The sequence below is a fragment of the Pezoporus flaviventris genome, unplaced genomic scaffold (genome assembly GCF_033815535.1).
Source record: "Pezoporus flaviventris isolate CSIRO_AGI_PZ_B2104156 unplaced genomic scaffold, CSIRO_AGI_Pfla_v1 ptg000036l, whole genome shotgun sequence".
Taxonomy (NCBI): Eukaryota; Metazoa; Chordata; class Aves; order Psittaciformes; family Psittacidae; genus Pezoporus; species Pezoporus flaviventris.
Window position 1 is genome coordinate 23,477,017 of NW_026892584.1, and position 26,043 is coordinate 23,503,059.

Consider the following 26,043-nt stretch of genomic DNA (forward strand, 5'->3'; position numbering starts at 1 on the left):
AAACGTGTCTGCACCCAGTGTTGCTAATAGCACCTGGTTGATGTAGGTCTTTGTTTTTCTCACACATCTCAAGTCACATGAGGATAATGTTGACCTTATTTCAAGGAAGAATTATTTATGTCACTTCCTTTAGTTATAGAGGTTGTTCACCCAGACATGCCTGACTGAAATAGAAAGGATGGATTTAAAAATTCAGTGCCAGACACACCGAGTCGACAAAGTACTTTATTTAATCTGTAAAATTAGTTCCACAGCTACAAAAGGCAGAGGAAGAGGCAGATCCAGTACACCCACTGAAGAACTCTAATATCATTTAGGTCCTCAAGCAGCCACCTGTCAACTTCTATCCCTAATATTGTCCACATTCTTATGTAGCCAAACTGCTCCATTAGTAATTTTTTTCTCTCCACTCTCACTGTGATATCTGCACTACCGTCTCTCAGACAGCCCAGCCTCTCAGCTCTCTCAGTTTCTTATTTTTTCCCCAACAGAGCCTCTGGAAATCTGACATTCTTGAAGATGCCTTCCTAGGAGTGCTCTCTAGAACATACACTTATTCTGCAATCCTTAGTCACCAATCCTTCTCTTTCCTTTAAACTCCAAGGAAAGGAGATTGAAACTCTTATGTGTCAAGGTGACAAAGGAAAGCTATGTTTAAGCAGAGTATGAAGTTCAGAATATCTACAGTCTTCATAAGTGGACATCCTTAACGTCTTCCAAGTCCCTTTCTCCTCTTCCTTAAGTTCATTCTTACTGCTACTTGGAATTTAGCCTGAACAAGTACAAATTATAAGAAGTCCAAATCTTCTCAGTCTTAAGTTTCGAATGAAAGAAATCCTCATTTAGCAGCTATACACTCCTAAATCCCTGCTTAAATCTAGCCCTAAGAGAAGAAATTATATTAATCTGCTTTCATTCTGAGTAGGATATCATGCAGGAAGATAAAAAATGCTCAACCAGTGCACTTTGGAGTGTCATTCAGATCAGTCAAATATTCCTATATGCAGGAGCTTTAATGGATTTTCCACTCAGGTACTAGTCAAGTCAAGCCCTCTTCAGCATCAGAAGTGTGCCTTATATCATGAGACACCTTATTTTGCAGGCATATGTTCTCTGTTGTCCACTTTCAGTATGCTATGGAGCACAGCATTAGGTACCAGTCATCTTTGTGTTTATTGACTCATAAAGGTTACCGAATGAAGAGAAATGCTTGTTATGTCATACACCATTACTTGTGTGGACATTACAGTAGGCATTGCTTCTGCTCACATTTTAGTCCAATATGACTCCTGTTTTCCACAATTAAGCAGTAATAGGTAATAACTGCCCCATGACAAGTTTATTTTTTAGAGCCTGAGAACTCAAGCAGTGAAGGATTAGTAGTGTTGCTTTTATAGTTCGTGTTCATATTGGTGTAGTAAGTAGCTAAACTGACAAAATGGCAGTATTCCATTGACATATCTTTCTATTTTCACTCCTTTATGTAAGTGCATCCATTTCCATGTTTACTCCATTATCATTCGCTAATACAGGAAATAATTGAGACAGATTTTCTTTCAAATAGTGCTCTGCATCATTGATTTTATTTTAGCTTTGCTGTAGTTACACTAACGAAAACAAGTATGTGAGATATGAATGGTCTTGTCACAGCCATTATCTTTCTCCTGATGGCTTTTTGAGTTCAGCATGGACTGTACATGTAGCTTTTGGAATCACAGAAAGAAAGGCAGGAAAGGACCTCAGGAGGTCACCCATTGCCTCTCCCTGCTGCAGGACAAACAGCCAAACCATAGCTAAACAGATCTGAGTTCTCTCTAGCTGTTAACATATGCCCATATGACAGTTGTTGGTAGCTGTTCACCTCAGCTTCAAGATCTGATCTATTTATATATGCCACAATTTTTAATAGATAATGTGATTCATACTGTGCATTGCATGTATAGCTCTTTCCATTTTGTGCTCTTACTGTCTCCCTTCACAATGCTCCGTGTCCTCTGCAGGTCTGAAAATCTAAACATTGCAGCAGAAAGAAGGCATTTCCACTGTCCCTTTACCCAATGCTATGATCTGCAAATACTTTACATCAGCTTCTGTGTTCTCTGATAAATCCTCTGCTTTCACAACCCTGAGAAGTTATAAATAGCAACACATGATACCGTGTCTTGAAAAAGCCACCCAACTTCCCAAGAAACTGATTGCCCAACAGAAAATGCAGGAAAAAGAGCAAATAATGTACCAGGTAAGCAAAAAGTCCGAGATTTTGTTTCACTCTTTCTTTCATGTGCAAAGCACTCAGACACAAGTGTAATTTCTAAAATGATGAAGTTTGCAGAGGCTGCACAGAGCTTTCCTTGAAAATCCTTTTGCACAATGGGAACTGCACTGGGATAATGAAGTGGTCTCCAAGCTGGTGGTCTGTGTTCTAGCAATACATCACTTTCCAGGTGTTGTTTTGTTTATTTGTTTCATCTTCATACTGCCAGGCACTGTTAAAATTGCTATGGAGAGGCCTACATGTAATGGTAGGAGCTTGTGTGCAACTATATAGAATTTACCCACAGCAAAATGTGCAATGGAAATTTTGCCAGAGAGTCTGGGATTTTATCCTTGGGACCATCCCTCTCTTCAGAGTTACAGATGACGTACAAAAGTATTACTAGCTTTGCTTCAGAAGCAGAACATCAGACAATGAGCAAACTTTTCTATCACTGTTGCTAAGTGTGTCTTAGTAAAACTCCAGCTCATTGCCTTAGAAATCTTGTCCTTATGCTTTTTCTGACAGCATTAGCAAATTGTACACTTTAAAGCCTTGTGTGGGTTTGGATGTTGGTTTGGGTTTTTTTTTCTTTCTCTCTGGGTGGGAGTTGTCTAGTGCAATGTGCTTACACAGTGTCATCACAGTGAACTCTAGCTAGGGTAATGCCAGGAAGAAGAGCTTGACAGTATGGAACAGATTTAGAATAACCAGCAAGGGCATAGCCTCACAGCAGCCTTGACAGAACTTGTACCCAAGTGCCTGCTAACTTGTACAACCTTGGTCTGTACAGAACCTGCCTCACAACAAATGCCAGGGGTTAAGAATGAGAAGTTTTGATTTACACTGTAGAAACAGAAACTTAGACAGATTTAGTGGTCAAGGTATTAATTTCCAGACATAAGTCTCAGGCAAAATTTTGAGACCTATAGTCCATTCCCACTTTAGGATGATGCACTATGATATGCTGTATTGTAATATGTTTCAGGGGAGGACAGCATACTAGATTCACTGGAGAAGAACAGTTTCATTCCCATCTGGGTCTGAAAAATCTATGGCTTGATCTTGAGATCTTGAGAACAGTCACTGAAATAACTGACTCACATAAACAGCAAATCTTCTCCTATGAGCAAAGTTGTTCCATGTCTTCAGTACCAAGTCTAAAACCTGATGTGTCAAAGACAAAAATGCACTGGTACTTAGTTGACAGCTGGGCTTAAACCACAACAGTGATATACTGGCAACAGTTGATTTGCAGCACCCCAACTTTAAACAGTTATGTCATGCTGCAAATATTTCCAGAGACACTCACAAATGGCAGACACGTATCTGCCTGTTAGTATAAGGACATGCAGAGGAGCACGTTTCCAGCTCTTCGTCATTCAAAAGTGATTGAGACAATGTCCTAAATTCCAGTGATCCAGATGGAATGGATGCACACGTAGGACCCAGTGCATACAAATCATCCCACTAGACTCTTCACTTAGCTTGTTCAGTTCCTTTTCAAGCAGAGTTCCTGTTTATACTAATGTGACTACTTTCACAAGGGAGGTTGTAAGTGTACGAGTCATTGCACTGCTCCTAAAGATAGGTCATGGCCCTTAAGTACACATTTATCAAAAAGCTGATAGGTAACAGATGATGTAACATTGGTGATTGAAGAAGACATCTTTTGGCAAAATAAATTACGTGGAGTGAATTAGCTTTATGGATCAAAACCCCATAAAGCACAGTAGGCCAACTGAAGAACGGATGTTTTTATTATTGAATGCTTCTGTTAACAAGAATGTAATGTAAAACCTGCACAAGAACAAGCTAAATTTATTATAACTCAGAGAAGATGATTAAGTTCATTGGGATTGCTTCTAAGAATGGTAACTTTAGATGATTTTAAAAAGTTCAGCTGAAACAAAAAACCTCTTCTTAGGTTTTAAGGACCCAGAAGAGTTATGTACAGCAATCCTAAGAAGGAGTATTTAAACCAGGTAGATAAATCATCTATATAAATGTATACTGTCAAAGTAAAAGCAACCAGGAAATCTGGCCACGTCATGGATTTCCAAGTCTCAAGCTTAGGAAGATGAAGACACCAAGGAGCTGTTTGTCCAGCTAAGCACATGTAGTGTGGCTTCTGAAAGAGGCTAACACCAAAAGAGAATGAGAACTTGCTGGAACTATGTTTAACAGTCAGGTTGGGAACGGAACTGTGATTTTAACTGCTGCCAGTGGAAGTCTTAATTGATGCTGCTGTTCCTTGTTCTGCAGCTATCCATCTATGTACAAATATGTATATGCCAGTCACAGCACTACTGCTCTTTGGGAGACTAAAGCAGCAGTGCCAAAGTGTTACAGAATCTGGTAAAAACTGGCATTCATACAGAAAGGTATTTGTGATTTTCAGAAAGAAGGGAGGTGACAGCACAGTATTTGCAGAGGATGCTCAGTTGTGGAATGATATGGGCAGAAGGGACTATGAGTATGCAATTTGGGTGAGAGCATACAGTGTGGGGATTACACCTCTTTCCTTGACTGTACGTGGCTCTCAGGTTGCAGACATCTCCAACACCAGGGCTTCTAGCTTTGCTCTACACAGGTCTCATCAATAAGGATTTCAAACTGCCCAGGGCATTCAGTGATTCATCTTATATAATAGCTCAGTGTTGCAAGCTGATGGAGCTCAGCCAGACTCAACAGCAGTGGAAAGTTTTCAGTGTTTTTTTTCCTTTTTTATTTCAAGACTGTTACCTACCCCTCTGCTCACAAAGCCCTGCTCAGAGCCCACTGACCATCCATTCCATATATCTCACTGCAGGGTGCTTCAGTTTTGAAAACCCTCAGTTCCCACAGTGATACTATTCCTAGCATGTGAACAGCATAGCTGCAGCATTCTTCCTGGGGAACATCCCTAGGAGCATATGATGTTTTAAAGCAAGCTGGAGACCTGAGAACCACACTTGAACGATCAGATATGAACTTACAAGATTGTCCTAAGGAGGAAGTATGATGCAGGAAAGTAGTTTGCTGAATTTAGAACCATAACATTTATGATATTTGTGTTGCAAGGCAAAACCCTGCATAACCAGACATTGGGTAATGCAGGTTCAGTTGAAGCGGTGTTACACGTCTAACCATTTACCTCCCTATTTCACTCCAATAATCATGTTACCCAGGGACAGGCCTCCTGAAAGTACAGGCAGGCTTCCTGTGGTAGATTGCTGATATTCGCTCAAAAAGGCAAGACCACCGAACCTTTGTACTTGTCAATATTTGTACTCCAGCAGCTGGTGACTAATGGCTTAACACATTGATTCTTGTTGCCACCCTCCCCCTGTCTTCCAGGAAAAATAAGATTCAGTTTCCCAACTCAGGGGACTAGAAAAAAATAAAAAAGTGCAGCCCAACCCCTGCCTCCAAAATAAATATTCTTTATTCTCACAGCGTCCTTTACATCCAAATGCACCCCAGGCTTTTATTAAAAACAAAACCAAAACAAAAATACTCCACCCAATACCAGCAACAAACCCAGCAGACAGTGATGTCTATTTTAGGGACAAAGCCTTAGTGTTTTGTGTGAATTCACTCAGGAGGTTTCTACTTGATCTAGAACCAGAGCCCAAGACTCACATTTCAGTACCCTGTCAGCTGCATCAGTACAACGTACCTAGTACTACCCTGCCCAACTCTTGCCTGCAGATGTTTGCATCTAACTTGTAGTCATTTATTGGCAGAGGTGGGGAGGTTGAAGCAGCATGCTTAGTAGCCAAGTATCACCCCCTACACCCCTGAATACCATTGCATCAACTTACAGTTGCTGCCTCTCACCACTACACTTAGGTAAAGAATGAAGCAAACACAAACCAAGTTCATTCTGTGTACAAGCACGGCCAACACAGGCATAATTCTGCAAAACAGCCTGCAAAGGGCCAAAGACCTGGAGTTCAACTCCTTTGACTTCCAAGATCAAGCCTGGTCTCACCTACTGAGTTTAGCATATATCATTACAATTTACTTTACTCCTCCTGTTTATGAAAATGGCTGGTCTTATTAAGTAGGAACTCTCTTCTCGGCAAAACCAAACAGACCTGTACTGCATTAAGCAGGCAGTCACATTACATGCTATGCCAGGATGTAACTCACCAATGATTAAAGTTTGATTTCCTTAATGTATTTCTGAAAGTGTACAGTTTCACATTTTATAACTGTTAGAAAAGATAAAAACAAAAATGGGAAAACAAATACAGCCCAAGGAATCATTAAATTGTCTTATGCTATGATTTTTCTGCCAAGGCTACCCAAAAGGAAAGACATCGACAGTGAAGTGGTGCTTCTTCAGACTTTGCCTTTAAGGAACTGGCTCTGCCAAGAAGTCTTAGTGCAATTCTTAGTTTATGGCAAGATTTAAGTCAAGATTGCAGCAAGAGTACTGTGTGTCCCTTCAGCTCAAGGGTCCCATTTCTTGGGTCAGGTATTGCCAAGACATCCTGTGTGAAACCTCTTCCCCAGCCCACACACAGTCCCAGAGATGGCTGATGCATTTTACGTAACAAGGGTCCAGGTGTCAGAAGCCAGAACTGGAACTCAGATCAACAGAACAACTCAGAACAATCTTCTCCAAGAGTATCTTCAGCACGGGGATGAAGCAACACAGATTTTCAACCTATATTTATTTGTTCATATGCAATCACTTGCTTGTCATAATTACCTCTACAAATCCACCTACACAAGCATAAACCAAAAAGGCTACTTACTTTTCTAAAATGAAAATGTTTCTCCAATGAAAAATTGATATTGCAACAAAAATGTGTTTTCCTTTCTTTCTTTGTGAAAAAAAAAAAAATCTGTTGATCTGTAACATTCCAATTTTTGCTAGAAATAGTTTTTTCCAAATTTAAGTGAAATAAATCTACAAATTGGTATTTTTGCTCCAAACTTACCAACATCTGAGGTTCTTTGGGAAGACAGTTTTGCAGAAAACTACCTGAACACACAACATTGTTATTTCTTTCTTTTTCCTATTGTTTTTGAAAGGTTTTCCACAGCAGTCATTTACAGATTTCCCAGAAAGATAATGCCTGTGAGTATATCAGCCACATCCCTCAGCTGACCACAAAGACATTACTATTCCTAATATTGGGGGTTGGTACTAGATGATCCTTAAGATCCCTTCCAACTCAAACCATTCTATGATTCTATTATTCTAATGCTACATTTATGTGTTTTAGGATAAACATCTTAAACTGGAACAAGCAACATTTAGCTAAAAGTCCTCTGCATGAACTACAAAAGCCTGGTCAGGTAGCAGAGTGAAACAACTAAGTTATGTGAAGTGGCAGAAAGCCGTTGGTCAAGCTCCAAGATGATAGGGTGCTTGAGTTAAAAAAACAAAATACCTGATCACTTGAGCTGTTACAAGATATTGCCAAAATAAACCACAGTTATTTATTCAGATGATGTCCCTTGGCTTTCCTTTCAGGAAAACTGCCAGGAAATAAATGAAGTATTCACTGAATCAACAACCCAGAAAAGACACTTTAAAGAAAAGTCTGAAGTCAGAATATGTAACACGCTTCATTTAACTAAGCAATATAGTTAGATAAAGACTTGTTTTTCTTTAGCTTACTGAGATTGCTTCTTACCATTTAAAATTTACCAGGTTTATTTAGAATGAAAACAATTAAATAGTGCAATGAGTTATGCCACCAACAAGAAAAGACACCCAAAATAATCCAATTCCATTTATGAGAAATATTTTCCTCTCTAATTTCTCTCTTTCTTATCAGTGCTACTTGGCCAGTTTATCCTTTAGTGATTTTGCTACATGATATATTATACACAGGGGATAATTAAGTTGATCATTACCTTTTAACTGCCTGGGTTCTTTTCATTAAACATGTACCTAAAAGCCTGGGTTATGAAGGCAACAAATACAAATAAGGGGCAGTGGTCTGGAGTTCATCAGCCATTTTCAGTGTGGAAATGCACAGTGTCAAAATCTGAGAAGCCTGAGGTATGAGATCTCATGCTGACAACTGCTGCCTTGCATAGGAAACATGGGGAATACATGGGAGTCCTCTAAGATTGACTTGCCTTGGGCCACCTTCTGAGAGATGTGCACCCGTGGAAATCAAGTCTCTTATCCTGTACTGTCTGGATCCATTGGCTTTGTCAGAACTCAGGCAAGAAGTACAGAGCAGGCTGTAGGGAGGGTGGAATAGTGGTGGTAACAACCATGGGCAACCAAATGAGGAGGGTCATTTAAAGAAAGGCACACAGTATCTCAGGATGCAAGACCTAAGAGCCCCTGGCATGTCTGCTTTTAACTGCCATATGTGTGTCATTTATGCTTGAAGTCAAAGAGTTGCTAAAACAGAAAGGTAATATGCCCAGTGGCTGTGAGAGTAACTGCTGTAATGTTAGAATACTTCATGGCTAAATTAATTTAACTGATACATCTGACAGCACAACCTGTTTCTTAATACCTAAAGCCTGACTAATGCAAAGCATATGAAGAGAAGTTAAATTACAATGTACCCCATCTACAGTTTATGTGGTAAGTAGATTAGCTTATATCTACAAAAATAGTGACATAACTCTCACCCCCTACCTCTTTTCCAAGGAAATATATACCTTGGGCACAACTGCTATAAACCTATACATGATTTTCAGTAACTGTCTGGTGTCAAATGAAACTCACAAAATTGTTTCATTAATCCTGACTAACAATTGGGTCTAAAGCACTCCAAATGAAGTGTGAGCCAATTTCTCTGTAAAAGACCTACTAACAATGAGAGAAAACATGAATGGAGAAGTTTTGAAGAACCCCAACTTTCTTTCTGTTGCTAAGGGATACACTTCCTTGGTATACCCCATGTTCTCAGCAAGTCTGACTCACAAGAAATCTGGCTTTCAGTAAATAATGAAAGCCCTGCAAGGCTGAAAACAATGTAAGAAGGGTTAAAAACAAAACCTTATCAAATAACCAGCAAATGAAGTACTACTTTATACATCCAGTTCCACACACTAGGTAGGATTTACTATACAAGTGCTCTCTATAGGCTATATAACACACCTGGAAAATGGTTGTTGAGACAGATTGGACGTTGTTCCATTTGGAAAGTGATGTTTTTACTGCGCTATTTCCCCTTCTGTTGAGCCCAAGCAGCTCCTTGCTATTTGTGTCCTTTTTTAAATTATTTTCTTTTTCTCTGCAGCAGATGCCACTGCCAAGTATCTTTCTCATACGATATCTCCCTGTGGCTCTCACTTTTCATAACCTCTACTTGTTACATGGAATGGTTTCAGGGACACGGAGGTTAAGGGTGGAACTTACCCAAGTGACTTCCAGTTTTGGCTGTCTCCATATGGGGTGTCTGAAACTAGCGACATCTTGGGGATGGAGTTTTTAGTTCCCATGAAGTTCAGAGAAAGCTATTGGTGGTCGTAACTTCTAAAATTAGGTACTCTGAAAATTTTCACTAATCTGCTTTACCCCAAAGGTCACTGTGGAAGGCAAATGCAAAGTCCTAATGCTGGTTTTGGCAGTTGCTGGCTAGATTTCACAGGAAAGAGAAAAACCTCCTTGCTCTTCCATATATGCTTACATATGTATTTATTTATTCTGCGCCCATAATTTCAAGATCCTCTCCCTCACTTTATCTTGCTCTCATCACCATGACCACTTGGAATGACTGGATTTGAATTTCCTATGGTATTTTGCTGAAACTATTCACATGAATTAAGATATTCATGAGTTTAGAGACTGACCTTAACCGACTCACTCAAAATAACTTCATTTATGGAGACTACTTCCTTTAAAATGCAAAAAAAGTCTGCATTTTAAAACAAATATAGGACGCATAACTATATTATTGTCTTTATAACTCTATAGATGTGTAATCAAAATACACAACTTGAAAATCTGGGATAATTATAAAAGCAATCCATTGTAATAAATGAGGAAAAAAATACCAGACAGGATTTTTACCACTTGTTCACCTGAAAAGCAGGTCAAGGGAAATTTTTCCACTATTTTCAGAAGGTCTTATGCAGAGCTATTAATCCTGTGACTCACAAGTCAGTAAAAGGTCAGTGGTCTTTTCATGTACATACACTAACAATTATAACAAAGTTAAAAGAAAATCCCCATTGGGGAAGGATAATAAAACTGGAAAAGAAATGTGAGTAATAAGGGAAGAAGAAAAAATTCAAAGGGACTAACTTTAAAATGAAACGTTTTTGATTATTACAACACAGGTGTTACAAGAGGAAAAAAAAACTAAAAAAGTAACTGGGATAATTTTTCGTGCAAACACAGGAACTTTCTTACAAATCCTCTATCCCAACTTATTTCCCCTTGTTTGTCATTATGCTTACTATTAAACTTCCCAGTAAAATAAATAATTGCTATGAAATCCTGTGAACTAAATCCTGTAGTTCTTGTTCAAGCAAAAATTCCCACTGACTGAAGTAGAAATTGTATTTGAGCATGGCTTTGATCAAACTTATTTTATATTCTAGATTGCCATGAGTGAAGCAGCAGGAAACTATATCAAGCAGATGGAAATTTGAGTTTAAAAGCAGTCCTTCTATAACCTGCTCCTCCTAATGCACTTCACATCTGGAGGAATACCCATGTTAACCAACATTTTGTTCATCGAAGTCAAAACATCTCTGAAGTCGGGAGTCTTCATATGCCTCCTTCATTGCAGCCAAGTACAAACGGGTATGGGTTTAGGGAACATTTTACATTACATGTAGGTAATTTAACCATTTTTGTTATAAAGTTTCCAAATGCTAAAAGCTGCAGTCTCATGTAAAAGCAGTGCCAGTGGCTTTAGGAAAATTATGTGTGAGATGTTTCTTTTTACTTTGAATTCTGACTGAATCTACAAGAATGTATCAGCACTGTTTGACTGGGTCCTGGTTTGGCTTTCAGGACAGCCTGAAGCGCTCTTCTTTCTTAAGCCTCCAAGTCTAATACCGTCTTACATTTCCTACCTAGAGAATCCATATTGTTGCCTCCCATGATAAAACAAGAAATTACTCTTGGCAGATTTACATGAAAAAATTGACCCCTGGATTAAAAGCTATTGACTGAGGTTAACCGGTATTTTGCTTTTGGCTTAAATAGGGTCACCAATTAACCTAGAAACATTTGCTGCAGTTTCAAAAGCTGAATTTGGTGGTTCCTTCCTTATCTGTACATGGAGCTTGTACAGTTCTTTTGCATTAGTGGGTGGGCATCAGAGACGGTCATAAACAATGGCACTAACCTGTTCCCTATTTTGAGATAAATGATTCCCACATTCCAAAGATGTGATTACAGTAGCACATAAAAGGCAGGGAAATTTTAGATATTCACATCTTCTCAATAAGCTGTGCTACCAAATTTTAAACTCCACTTTATGCCAAAGAGGTATGCTGATCTGTATGCATACTACTAGGAAAAAGGCTGAGATAGATATACATAAACTATAAAAAACTTTGCCCTTTCTGAGTGACTTCTGTGTATATGAAGGTCTATCTTTAGCTATTAGATGTTTCATAAATCAGAAAGAAGATGATTAATCACTGGCATTATCATTTTCAAGAAAGATAAGCAGCTCCTTCCACCCTAAACCAGTCTGAGTAACTAACCATTGTCCCATTTAAAGATATGGGATCTCTGTTGCTGAAAGTAAGTTTAAGGCCATGTGGCTGTGCAAAGCCCCATGTGTCTTTCTCAGTCAACATGCCTGTGTTAGCCCTTGCAGTCTGAGCAATTTCCTGTTCACTTCATCGTACTTTGTACACCCACACTTCAATGTATGCTGTTCCTTACTACCTTCTAGCACCTATCATGAAATAAAAGCAATACTGTCCTTCCCAAATCCTGAAGGATACTGTCCTACACATACTGAACTCAGTGGCTGACATTACAGTTTGAAGATTTCGCTTGCAGCTCAGTGGGATGAAAGGTTCCATATAGTTCCACAATGACACCTTTTGACCATGACATTCAACTGGGAAAAGATGCACACAGAAAACATTCACCTGGACATTTGATACAATTAGCAAAAAACCCAAGAGGGTATCCAATTTCTAAATACTTAAAATTAGGAGATTTACAGCCGTTCAGAGAGCACTGCAGCTCTGTTGTCACAGTAACAAGTAGCAGGAATACCATTGCTGAACCAAATCACATTTGCAGTTGGTCTCCCAGCATTGTATTCAACAGAATATATCTGAATGCTTTCCATTTACTAGCACATGAAAGAAGGATGTTAACTTAAATGAGAAATAGGGACACAGGATTACGGTCACATCTCTTATTTAATATGAAAGCAACATAGTGGGAAAATCATGAATGCAGTTTTTGAAATACAATACTCACCATATTCTCTAATGTTCTGCTGTGATTCAAGGCAATTCAACCTTAATCAAACTTCAGAACTCTGGTTATTCATTTGCAAATGTTTAGCTTTTTTTTTTAAAGAAATCTGTGACTATTGATATAATTAAGAACTATTTGGTGGGTTGCTATAGGAAACTTTTTCCAGCTAACCCAATACATCTACAGAGATTTCAGTTACTTAATGGTTCATTGGAAGTAGAAGATAAGATTTATATTGAAGAGTCTGCATGGGTGGCCTTTTTAAGATAGACAAAATATTTGTCTTCATTGAAAGAAAGAAAGAAAGAAAGAAAGAAAGAAAGAAAGAAAGAAAGAAAGAAAGAAAGAAAGAAAGAAAGAAAGAAAGAAAGAAAGAAAGAAAGAAAGAAAGAAAGAAAGAAAGAAAGAAAGAAAGAAAGAAAGAAAGAAAGAAAGAAAGAAAGAAAGAAAGAAAGAAAGAAAGAAAGAAAGAAAGAAAGAAAGAAAGAGAAAGAAAGAAAAGAAAGAAAGAAAGAAAGAAAGAAAGAAAGAAAGAAAGAAAGAAAGAAAGAAAGAAAGAAAGAAAGAAAGAAAGAAAGAAGAAAGAAAGAAAGAAAGAAAGAAAGAAAGAAAGAAAGAAAGAAAGAAAGAAAGAAAGAAAGAAAGAAAGAAAGAAAGAAATGCCTAACAACAAAAAACCTAGAAAAACTTTAAAGTGTCTTCTACCCTGTCAATACAGAGGGGGGGAAAAAAGTTAATGTCCTCCTTGTATTTATCAGGTTACTTGCATGAAAAAGAAAAGTAACAAGAATGTTGCCCAAGGAAGTGGTAAATGCTCCATCCCTGGCAGTGCTCAAGGCCAGGTTGGACAGAGTCTTGGGTGACATAGGCTAGTGTGAGGTGTCCCTGCCCATTGCAGGGGAGTTGGAACTGGACGATCTTAAGGTCCTTTCCAACCCTAACTATTCTATGATTCTGTGAATACTAAAGGAGGAAGAATGCCATACTATTTGAGTGAGGGGCTGATTCATTCCTTCTCTTTGCTTGTGTCATTTCATTTTGATTGATTATTAGAAACACTCATCTCAGAAGAAGAATGTTTGCATCCTTTGACTGGTTTTCATGCTCAGTCATTACACCATCTAATTTAGAGATCTAAAACCAAGTATATACACTTTGTAGTCTGCAGGAAGCAATGGAACTGAATTTAAAAATATATTTTCTTAAACAGGAACTGAAAGTGGCTCAAGGATGCAGAAGAAAACCTAAAATATTTCCCATGCCATTTCAGAAAGAGCTTGGGGAACATTTCTTTGAGAAATAGTCTTTTTAACAACCATTCCTTCTACTATGCTCTATAAGCCTTGCAGCAGCACAGAACAGTGCTCTAAACTGTGCTTGTTAAGTACTGTTTAGGTAAGACTTGCTCCAGCCAACCACACTGTTTTAATGTAAATGTGGAAGACTGTCACTGGTAGAGCACCACTTAGCCCTACCCCTGCTGTTCCTGACAGCTAAAATCTCCCCAAATCTTGTCCTTCCAAAGTGAAAACTATGTCCCAAGGCAGCAGATATCTCTAGAGCAGCCTCAGGTAGACGTGAATTCAACAGTCCAGAAGAGCTGGTGTCCACAGTTACTATGCCAGACCAGTACAGCCCAAATCTCACTTCAGTGCCTTTACCTGAAGTTCCTGGTTGCCTGGAACTAAGTTTGCAGGCACTTTCTAGGCTATTCACACCTAGATCAATTCTTCTTAGTGACTAAATATGAAAAAACATCACACTGATTTCTCACCATGTGAACTGCCTGCTTTTCACCAACCCTATTTCAGTCAGTTCCTTTCAAAGTTAGCTAATCACAATAATCCTGAACATGCTACAGAATATATTTAAGTTTAATTGTCATGTTTGGGATCATGCAGATCTGATGATTTTTTATTATTACCCTGCTTAAAACCATCTTTCTGGGGCACTTCATCTCTTTGGTTTCTCCATACTCCAGCACTAGAATTCAGCAAGATGTAATTCCCTTTTCTGTCACCTTCACCTTCCAAGTGACCTATCTGGTGTTAAAAAAACCCATATCAGTTTTCAGGGAAGAATACACACCACTGCACAGCAATACTGAAGCTGCATCCAGCGCTGCTTTAACAGCAGCTCCATTTGCAAACAAGTTTGGCACGATTTGGGCAAAGAATAGCCAACCAATTTACCATTTGCATGGATATAAAGGGAAAAAAAAGTCTGGCACAGTGTGGTTTCATATCACATAGAGTTAGTCTGAGATTTCAGTCTTGCCTTTAATCTCAAGATTAATCTTAGTTGATGGTTTCAAGCAAGACTCTTGAAGAGGTGACTTACAAAGAACTGCTGTTCAAGTATCACATTCAGTGCTTGCTAAGTAGTTCAGCCCAACTATGTAAGAGTTAAAAACAAAGTCCTAATCATACAGAGGAAAAAAAAAAAAAAAGGAATCCAAAGTCCATTGTTAGCAGGGAGAGGCAAGCACAAACAGCAGTTAGCAAATGCTAAATAGGACATGCAAAAAGACTTCCATCACGTAAACAGAGATAATTATAGGGTTACAGAAATTTCCCACAGAGTAGCAGACAAATTTGAAAAGTCATATTGCTAACAAGGACAACTACTGAGAGAAGACCTCTGCTGGGGCAATAAGAGAAAGGAGGACAAGAACAGAAATGACATGTCAACTGACTCAAAAAGAACACAAATCTGCAGTAGCATTGCAAGGATGATGAGATGGAACTAAACAAATTCTAGTCCGTGTTTAGAATTAGGGTGTCATTAAAACCAGTAAAAACAATATTTCTGGCCCTGTTTTCCAAGGTCCTATGACAGTAACCATGAGGACTGACTTTTGGACACTCCAGTATTAACCCTAACACACTTACCAGGTTTGTCAAGTAGTTTTTCCTCTTGCCTCTGTCCACGCCTTTCTCTTGACTTATTTTTTTTTTATTATTATTATTATTTTATTGTAAGAGGCTTTTTAATTTTCCACCATTAATTGTTAAGCTCTCAACAAGACAGAAGAGAGTTCAAAGTCAAAAGCCAGGAAACAAACAGACAGGGCAAAGCCATAGCTGTAAAGACAGACGAAGATGCTGTAAAGATGATTTAAAAAAGGAGTAAAGAAAAGAGAAGTAGGAAGAAATGCTGGAGCTTCAAAGCAGTAAGTAGGAAAGGAAATGTTGTATATTGGTATGTATATTGATAGGCTTATTCTCTGTATAACTATGTAATGTTGTAACTTTTAATATAGCAGCACAGAAAAGGGAAGTATGGGATGTAATTGCTCAGGCAGAGTTATGAGGTATGCAGGCATACGTGAGCTCGTGCACACAGACCAGAACAAACATGAACACTTATTGTTGATTTGATAAAGAAATATAGCATATTTTGCTGTGTGCACCAGCCAGCTGCCAACTCACTGCTAAACTGAATGTGCCTACAGTCTCTGCTGCCCCACACAGTGTCTGAACTGCTCATTACTGGCTTTCACAGAGAATAAAGCAGAACACCTTGACTAGTGAATAGTAAATGATCTTGCTAATCTCTTTAAGCATTCATAGATCACCCCTAAGGAGAACATATAGGTGCTTGGGATATGATGAAGGGTCACATACCAATAAACCGTTTGAGCCTCTGTCTTCTCTCCCTTGACTTTAGAAACCTTCCTTTGCTTATTAGTGGCACTTCCTAATTTGCATGAAGAACTCACAATTTTGGAAGAAGGCCAGCAATACTGATCACGCCACTTTCATGGCAATTTCAGAGCTATCTATCTCTTTGCAACTCCACTCCTTCACCATAGAATCTTACTTGGAAAAAGGCTTTAGGAAAACAGGATCACTAATGAAACTGGTATAGAGGGAGTGTTTATTTGCAGCAGACCTACACAGACTTATACCAATTGTTTAATGCCAACACTAAGCATGGAATATTGCTAACTGTCTATTCTTCTTGGAAAAAGTGGGCATATCCACTTATAAGCAAGTAACGACAAGGTCCCAGAAGCAGCCAACCTTGTAGCTGCAGGTCTGTGCTGTTGAGAAGGCTTCTAGGCCAATTCACGGGTGGTCTGATAGCTCCAGCTGTATTTGCTCTCTGAAAACTGTGGTTTGTTCTCACAGGCAGTGTTGGACTGAAACTCAGAACTGGGTGTCTGCCCTTGCTGAGAGAAAGTAGGAGGGAGAATCCCAAAGGGAATGTTTGCAAGCAAAGCCCCTGCATTTCCCAGTGCTGTGCAAGCACGTGCCTTCTCCAGCTTCTGGCATCACACCATTTCAATTTCCTGCTGCACTCAAGCAAGAATATTTCTGTCGATCACTTTCTAATGAGCAGTCTCATCAGCATTAGTGCTAAAGGTCTTTAAAACTGCACATAAGGAAAGGCAGGTGGGTCAATATGGAAGACATTATATGAGAGGGCAGCAAGTTTAAAATATTTCTATTGGAAGCTGACCTGCTTCAAGAGATTAGACCAGATGATTCACCCAGATTTTCTGGGATTCTAAGAATCCTGTTTTAGAACCAGTTTCTCTCAAGTTTACTCTCAACCATTGAGTTTTTTGGAGTAAAAAGGAAGGAAATTAAACTGCAGAATGATCCTGTAAATATGTTTGTCTTAGCTTCTTCTACTAAGTAAGAGAATTTTGATTCATTAGCTAAGTCTCACTCTTTTTGCCTCATCAGAATAAAGGGCTTAGAAAATTAAAATAATTTCTCCATGGACCAGGATATAGTTAGTAACCTACATTGTAAAAGCAATCTGTGAAAGTTTTTCATGCCGTCTCTCAAAAATTGTGCCAACCCTTTTCAAAGCTAGAATACAAAAAAACTATGTGAGGTCTCTGGCAACTAAGAGGGAAATATATGGACATTAAGCGTGTTCTACCTACATAAGAAAACACAAAAATGAAGAACTGAAAACCCTTAGGGTGGGACAAATTCAAGTAATGAAATACAGTCTAAAGCCCACAGAAGACTCGTGTCATTTGGCCATCAGACCAAAACGTACCTCCCTCTGCAGCAATTCCCCTGGACAACTATCTGCTTTTGTCCTTTGTGAATCAGGGGGTTTCTTTTTCGGGTATTTGTAATAATTTTACACTAACTGTATGAGTTGTGAGATCTTTTTTGTTTGTTTTGCTTGTTTCTGGACTCTGTCCAGAAACTTGTCTCTCTGCCTCTAAAGTATGAGTCTCATCACATGGCACAGTAAAAATAAATCAAGATTTGCATTTCTCAATAGCCTTCAAATAACTATATGGAGTAAAGCCAAACCCAGCCTCTTCATTGAAACAAACAGCTTGCATTTTCACATACCAAGATTGCTTCTCCTTCATGTAGAGAATAATTTTTGCCTCCTGATTTCCACATGGCCCACTGTGCAACTTACCACCAGCCACATTTTCTCCCTGGTAGCTCACGTCGTAAGTGATTTCAGTCAGCAAGTTCAACCACAACAGCAAACTTTGATAGGATTTCCTTCAACTACTGAAACATTTAGGCACATATTCAGCTCATGACTCAGGGTGCTTATCAGTCAAATGAAACTCCCTCTGGGATGTGAAGTACCATCATCTCAATCACTTCTCCTTTTCCTCCGAAAAAAAACAAACAAACATTCAGCACACTTCTGAGTCTAGGTCCTTCCTTCTTTCCCATCCCTCACCCATCCCTGGCCAGAGGCAAGCTCTGGAGAAAAAAATGAACACAGGTACAACTGTTCTCGGCTTCTACCCTGTGCTCATTATATTGGCAAAGTTCGAAACCATTTGCTTCTGCCACTGTACTTTTAAACACTGTAGTTGCAGAATATCAGCAAAGTCTCACTACCGTTCCTTGCGATTGGCTCCTGTCTCTCATTTTGGCATGCCTTCATTCACCAGACTTATCACCATATTTTCATATTTATCTAGCATGCTATTAGACATTCAGCCCTTACAAATAATATGTCTTCTCAAAAGGGAAAGTTCTTTCCCCCCCCCCTCCAGCTTTCTTTTTTGACTGTATGCTTGATTTTTTTAAATGTAGAGCCATCTCTCCAAACTAATGTGAAGGAGACAGAAAGGAAACAGGTGCTAGAGGCATTTAAAAAGAGCTGCCCATGGTTAAGCTGCATAATTTACCAGGGAAAAGAAACAAAGAAGGGATGGATTTCTGTCCAAAGAATGACATGTTCTCCTTTACTTTTATTTTTCTTTTCTAACAACCTAGATAAAGGAAACCCATACTTGTTCACAAGCTAAGTAAACATAAGAGAGAGGTCATCTACACACAAATCTTAAATTGTGCTACCTATTCCGCAATAGTTAAAAAAACATCCCAGTGTAGCTACTCCTATGCAGCAGCTGAACAAAACAAGGGTGGTGTAGGGCATGTAAATACACAGTCCCTTTTACTGGCTTGGATGTTTTGATGAAAGCCTCGATGCTTCAGCTGAAATAGTTACTCTGGTACTAAGATGTGCAGTCCATATCTTCAGTAAGAGATGTGGAATGAGCAAGAATCCTGAACCATTGCTGTTCTGAATTATCTTTAACAACCTCTTCCACCCATATTCTTTCCTTTGTAAAAAGAAACCCACCACATGTAATTCCAGAGGAGCTGCTGATTTTGTGGCCAAGGCTACATTTGTTAAAACACAGAATAGAGAAATCCTTGTAAAGAGTTAGCTTTGCAAGTCAACATAGTAACTTGGCTGTTTTTTACTTAGACTGCTGGCCAAAGAAAATAAAGAAATGGAAGAAGCTGTCAAGAAGAAATCCTGGGCAGATAGCAGGGACAGGCAGGGGCACAGACAAGAATGAGGCGATGTAGTGTGCATAAGGAAGTAGAGAAGTTTGAACTTCAGAGGAAGCCAAGGATACACCTTGTGAGAGCAGTAAGAAAGGAAGTTTCTATACGTGCCTAGGATTGCACCTGCTAATCTACACAATGCAAACCCACAGGAAGTGACTCAATGGTCAGAGACTGACACACAAAAGGAAGCATCCTATATTCCAGGAAAAGGTATTTGGCTTGTGCATGGACATAATGTTTTTGTTCAGGTCTTGAACTGCAACTGCATTTGGCTGTTTTTCTCATATGCAGCAATTGCCCAGTTCTCACTTCTATTTTTAACTCAAGCCCATTAAAATAGGAAATGCAATTTTTGAGGAGGATTGCAGTTCTTCATCTGCATTTGTATGAAAGAAGGACTGGAGCCATAGTGCTCTGAGCACCTAACTGAGCCCAGTTTCTCTGTGTGTCTTCATCCATAATGTGGCAGCAAATAAAAACTAATAAAAACTCACCTATTTGATGTTCCAGGCAAGGCACGAAGTGGGAAGACCATTCTACTCACACTGAAAGTAGTTTGTGTCATATCTTTTTTTTTTTTTTTTAATTCTGATTGATACAGCAACATCACAATATAGTACTGTTATATGCACATATGTCAAATATATGAATCCCAAAGACAAGAAACAGTTAGGCATCATGGTTACTGATCCCCACTGACTCACACAACAAAGCAAAGGGATTTCAGTGCTAATTCTCTTTGTTTCTCTGTCTATAATGGAGAAGAGGCAGGATGAATTAGCCGAAGTAGCTCCTTGTTATCAAAGTCACTGCAAAGTTGTAGAGGTTGCCATCATCATTTGTAGACAGGATATACGTTATTGGAATTTTCCTCTAGCCAACTGCTCCCCTATCACCTTAAAGTCTCTGAATGCACCACCTGGAAGTCCTTGTCCTGGGGTGCGCCTGGACCAGTGTCCTATGGACCCAAGGCATCAGAGGAGCAGCAGTTAGCAGGAGGCCACCTTGATACTACTCTGCAGACTTGCTCTAAGTACCACTTGGCAGAGCCATAGCATGTGACCATCAATTTTTGTAGCAAAAGGCAGAAAGTTTCCAGCTCCCTTTTGCCTGATACAGTAGAAGCTTAAGGTCAAAACACACCAATTCTGTCCTATCCAGGTGCTTTTTTTTTTTTTATTGGACAGAGTAAATACAGACTCTGTGAATCCCAGCATACTGAATACAGACAATTGGAGGTTTCTGTAAAGGTTCACTGAACTGTATTTTGAGCTGGTGTTAGCCCTGAGGATGATAACTAGTCACTGTTCTTGTGCGACGTGCAAAATGTCAGGGGAATATAAAGAAGTGTTGTGTTCAGGAAACATGTGATGTGACTAACAGAGGATGACAAGGGGTGTGGTTATCATGAGATATTCACCTCCTTCAGTGCCTTCATGAGACATGAGAAAATAAGTATCTCCCTCCTCTCCTTCACAGGGACATATTTATCCACTTAGAACTAAACCTCCAGAAGTTATCACACAGCTCTTATTAAAAGTCCATTTGAGGCAGTTGCTCAGGAAGGAAGTTCATTACAGAGTTTCTGAATTGCTGTTCCAGCTGAGTAATGCTAGACACAGAACTCAGCTGACTTCATAGCAAATGGTTTATGAAAAAGCTAAGCAAGTTCTTGACAAGAGCAACGTATTTCAAGAAGCCTAAAATTACTTTGGTTTTGAATATGAGATCCACAGGTAGGATAGGCTAATCCCATTTCTGCTTCTCTCAGAGGACCACCTAAGTCTCTGTCTCTCAGCCTTGTGTGAAATCTCAGGGCGCGTATGAAGAATTGTATGGCCAAGAAGCCAATTGACATGTGCATATAAAAAAATATCCGGATGCAAAAGCAAGAGGAAAGGAACACCCTGCTCTGGAGAAAACAGAGCTGAAAGAAAGAATGGAGGAAGCAGAGAGAAGAGCACTGGAAGGGTGTTTGAGTAAGGACATGAAAGGTGAGTGTTGGTCAGAGCAGGAAACTTAATCAAAAGATGAAGCAGTAGTAAAGGAGAGAGCAAGATAGAGAGTGAAAGTAAAATTAAATGGACTTTGGGAAAGGAATGAAAGGGAGCTCAGGGCCTAGCAGTAGCTTCTTTTCTAACACCTGGAAAAGGTACTGCGAGAGAATCGAGGAGTATATCAGTGAGAAAATCAGTGAAATTGGTGGATAAAGAACTGGCTGGATGGCCGCATGCAAACAGTTGTGGTCAATGCCTCAATGTCCAGATGGAGACCAGTAACGAGTGGCGTCCCTCAGGGATCGGTGTTGGGACCGGTCTTGTTCAACATCTTTGTCGCTGACATGGACAGTGGGATTGAGTGCGCCCTCAGCAAGTTTGCCGATGACACCAAGCTGTGTGGTTCGGTTGATACGCTGGAGGGAAGGAATGCCATCCAGAGGGACCTTGACATGCCTGTGAGGTGGGCTGATGCCAACCTCATGAAGTTTAACCATGACAAGTGCAAGGTCCTACACCTGGGTCAGAGCAATCCCAGGCACAGCTACAGGTTGGGCAGAGAAGAGATTCAGAGCAGCCCTGTGGAGAAGGACTTGGGGGTGTTGGTTGATAAGAAAATGAACATGAGGCGGCTTCAGTGTGCGCTCGCAGCCCAGAAAGCCAACTGTGTCCTGGGCTGCATCGAAAGGAGTGTGACCAGCAGGTTGAAGGAGGTGATGCTGCCCCTCTACTCTGCTCTTGTGAGATCTCACCTGGAGTATTGTGTGCAGTTCTGGTGTCCTCAGCATAAAAAGGACATGGAACTGTTGGAACAAGTCCAGAGAAGGGCCATGAGGATGATCAGGGGACTGGAGCACCTCCTGTATGAAGACAGGCTGAGGAAGTTGGGGCTGTTCAACCTGGAGAAGAGAAGGCTGCATGGAGACCTCATAGCAGCCTTCCAGTATCTGAAGGGGGCCTGTAGGGATGCTGGAGAGGGACTCTTCATTAGAGACTGTAGTGACAGGACAAGGGGTAACAAGTTCAAACTTAAACAGGGGAAGTTCAGGTTGGATCTAAGAAGGAAATTCTTTCCTGTTAGGGTGGTGAGGCACTGGAATGGGTTGCCCAGGGAAGTTGTGAATGCTCCATCCCTGGCAGTGTTCAAGACCAGGTTGGATGAGGCCTTGGGTGATTTGATTTAGTGTAAGGTGTCCCTGCCCACGGCAGGGGGGTTGGAACTAGATGATCTTAAGGTCCTTTCCAACCTTAACGATTCTATGATTCTATAAAATTAATGCATGAAAACAAACACACTGGGTCTGGCAAAAAAGAAATAAGGGGAGGGGGAAAGAAACAGAAAGAAGGCAATAGGAAGAAAAAATGAACGAAAAGTAGATCAAGCATTTTATCCATTACTTTCTGTTTTGGTTTGTTTTTTTGGATTTTATGTCTCCCAGAATATCCCCTGGTGAAAAGAATGGAATTATATTTTCCAAAGAAAACAGCTATTTAAAAAAGGGAAATTATTGTGTACAGAACCAAAATGTTACTCTTCACCTCCAGCCCCTATCCCCCTAAGTGACCCCTAATTTCCACTAAGTATTTACCATGCAAACTCTGGTCTAGACAGGTTTACACCTGTAGGCATGTCAAACCACAAAGTACAGTTCAGCCCTTCAGAACAAAAAAGACAGCAAATTCATTCATTCCCAGTATTCCTTGTAGATTTTCATAATGATTCTACAGAACTGAAAATTAGTTTGTGGTGGTTTTTTATCATTCCAACATCAGGAGACACGGTGTGTTACAAAACCAGGAAGTGGTTGGTGGTAAGAGGCAATCATACATGCTTCTCTCTCCCCCTCATACCTTGTGACAGAATAATTTTCAACCCTATCATCACCACCCATATATTCAGATCCATGTTAAAAACTCAGATGCACCTATATAACATACCCAACTCTTGCTAAAAACTCAGACACGACAGCCAAAGGGTTGGGCCTCAGGGCTTTGGGTTTGTGAATGTGAGAACCAGCTGCTAGATTAAAACGTAAATTGTGCTTAGGTGGATAACCGTGACTTCAAAACTCTAATATTGTTACCTTCCTCAGCTTAGAGACTGCACTGGTGGGGGAGACTGTGGAAAGCTCCAGATTGATGGAGGACCGTGGGGGACAGAAAGCCTCACAATTACAAAGACAGAGCCTATCTCTGCTTTTTTCCTACAGGGAGCATGGCCAGGCTTTTGGGATATGTCTGCTTAGCTGCAGTAAGAACATTTCATAAAAACAGGGCATGTGTTTTGAGCAGTATCCAGGTGAGAGTATTAAGGGAAAGGAAAGGCTGATTTTGTATCAGAATATTGTGATAAAACCTGCACCATCAAGACTACTTACACACTCTGCAGCATCCCAACACTTCTATATGGCATTTGCAAAGCACTCCAGAAAAGTTTAAATAACCACAAACTAGGCTAACTACTTAACATCTGAATAGTCTCTCGAAATAAAGACTGGTCTGCCGCCTTCTTCTAGAGCAGAAGCCATACGGAAACAATACTGCAACCATATTCACCACAGGAGTTTAACCACTAGCATGAAGCATGATAAGATTTCTGAATGTTCCTCACTCTGGGAACAGACCAAAGCTGGGGCAGAGAGTTGAGCCAAGAAAATCAGATGACCAAGAAGTCATGAGCAAGCACACATTACATGCATATCAGACATCCACTTTCAAACTGAAAGCACAAAAAGCTGAACTTGAAATAGCAGACTAAAAAAGGAAAGATGTACTTGTTAAAAAAAAAGAACCCCCCCAAAATAAACAAACTAAAACAACCAAAATCAAATGAGAAATCTTGTTTCTCTGTTTTTTTATGAAATACCTACAACAAGCCATTTCTATCAGAGTTATTCTTGGGATCTGTGTTTAGAGCACTTAGAACTAAATCACAAAAAACATTGGATTTTAAAGAGAATTAACTCAGTGCCAGAGGCAAGCCTAAACAGGAACAGTTTAGTGATAGTAACCCTTCTTACAGGACTGCCCTGTACAATACTTGATGGACTGATCACATATTCAGCTATCTAAATACAGTATGACATCATATTATCTGGAAACTCTTACTGGCTCAATAGGCACTTGGGACAGAGCCTATTTACATGGTTAAATTGTAATCCTTCAATAAAACATGGTAAGGCAGAGCTATGCATGTGGGTAGAGCGACCCATAGGCTTCAGAAAAACTTCATACAATTAAATTCCTTATGGGATGGGACCTGAGTGATGATTTAATGATTGCCATGGGTATTTCAGCTTGAAAAACAGTTTTTTCACTCTTTAACCAAGCAGATGACTCATCAGGAAATGAAATGCCTTTGTAATGAGGGGACATAACACATAGGTAATACATAAGCTTCCTATCACATTTCTACATGTGTAATGACATGAGCTCTACAAGCAGCCCAACAGGTTGAATTTGACTCCCTGTAGTGCAGACACTTCTGGCTAAAGTTTCTCATGTCTAATATTGTACAGCCTTGGCCTTAAGCTGAGCACTCATCAGATCCTCCATTTAGATGAATTCTTTCGTGTATAACAGCATTAAATTCACACTGCAATGTTTCCTTCTGAAGGATTAGCAATAGACTCACTTGGGCTCTAATGATCTTAAAGTTCTGCACTCCTCCATTCAAACAATTTAGCCAGTTCAAAGCCTACTGTGAGTACCCTCCTGTTAGAAAACTAGGCTAACTCTAAGAAACTGTCATACTAAGCTGTAGTTTCTAAGGCACTGCTAGAAGTAGCTATTTCCTTACACATGATATATTGTAGAGTGAGGGCTCTGGTAATCCATATTCTCTATAGTCCCATCTAAATAATCCAGTCTTCTTGAGAAATGTTTTGTAAAGAGGATCTAATTTTCAACAGGACCAGGGTGGCTTCAACCAACCAGAGACAAGGTAACATAGATTTTTAAACAGCATTGACAAAACCTGCTCTCAGAAATGTTAGGCCTGGGTGGAAATGAAAGTTATGTTACTTGTCCACAGCTTGGAGTTGATAAGTGAAACACAATGGTCTAGAAAGAGAGCACAAGAGAAGCACGCAACCTGAGCTGTGTTTTCAGATAGTAGACACTGAGGGTAGAAACTCAGCTGCACACAAACTGGCAGGAATTTCTGACCCTATGTATCTCCAGTTCCTGGAAAGTCCCACCAACAAACAGCAAGAACACATTCCCTCTGATAAGATTCTGTAACGTAGCAAATATTTATCTTTGTGACCAACAGTTTCTGCTGTTTGTTTTATGATGTTATAGAATACTTGGCTCTGCACCTGAACTGGGGCAAGGTGAGCAGCCTCATTGCCTGCGCACTAACGTGCTTTCATTGCATCACATATCCCCCAGTTCTCCTCCGTTTGAGTTAAGATCCCATTGAAGCTGCTGCCAAAGCACATGGCAGGGTTGGCAGCAATGCTAAGGGTAAAAGGTGAAGATATCTTTTGAAATATCACCAGTTTCTACATAAAAAATTATGCAGGAAAAAGGCTGTTTCTTAAGGTACCTTTTGTAATAGCTTCACTTGTTGCAGCATTCATTAGGACTGTAATCTGAACTTCAGTACCACTG

The 26,043-nt window shown here is 39.7% G+C and overlaps 1 long non-coding RNA gene across 1 annotated transcript in view; it reads right to left on the bottom strand.

Moving 5' to 3' along the window:
- LOC133274774 (uncharacterized) overlaps positions 1-26,043 on the bottom strand; it is a 123,107-nt gene that overhangs the window by 5,013 nt on the left and 92,051 nt on the right. Inside the window, exon 2 of the long non-coding RNA XR_009745253.1 lies at positions 95-164. This is a non-coding gene — a long non-coding RNA (uncharacterized LOC133274774). The remainder of the gene's footprint in view (positions 1-94; positions 165-26,043) is intronic.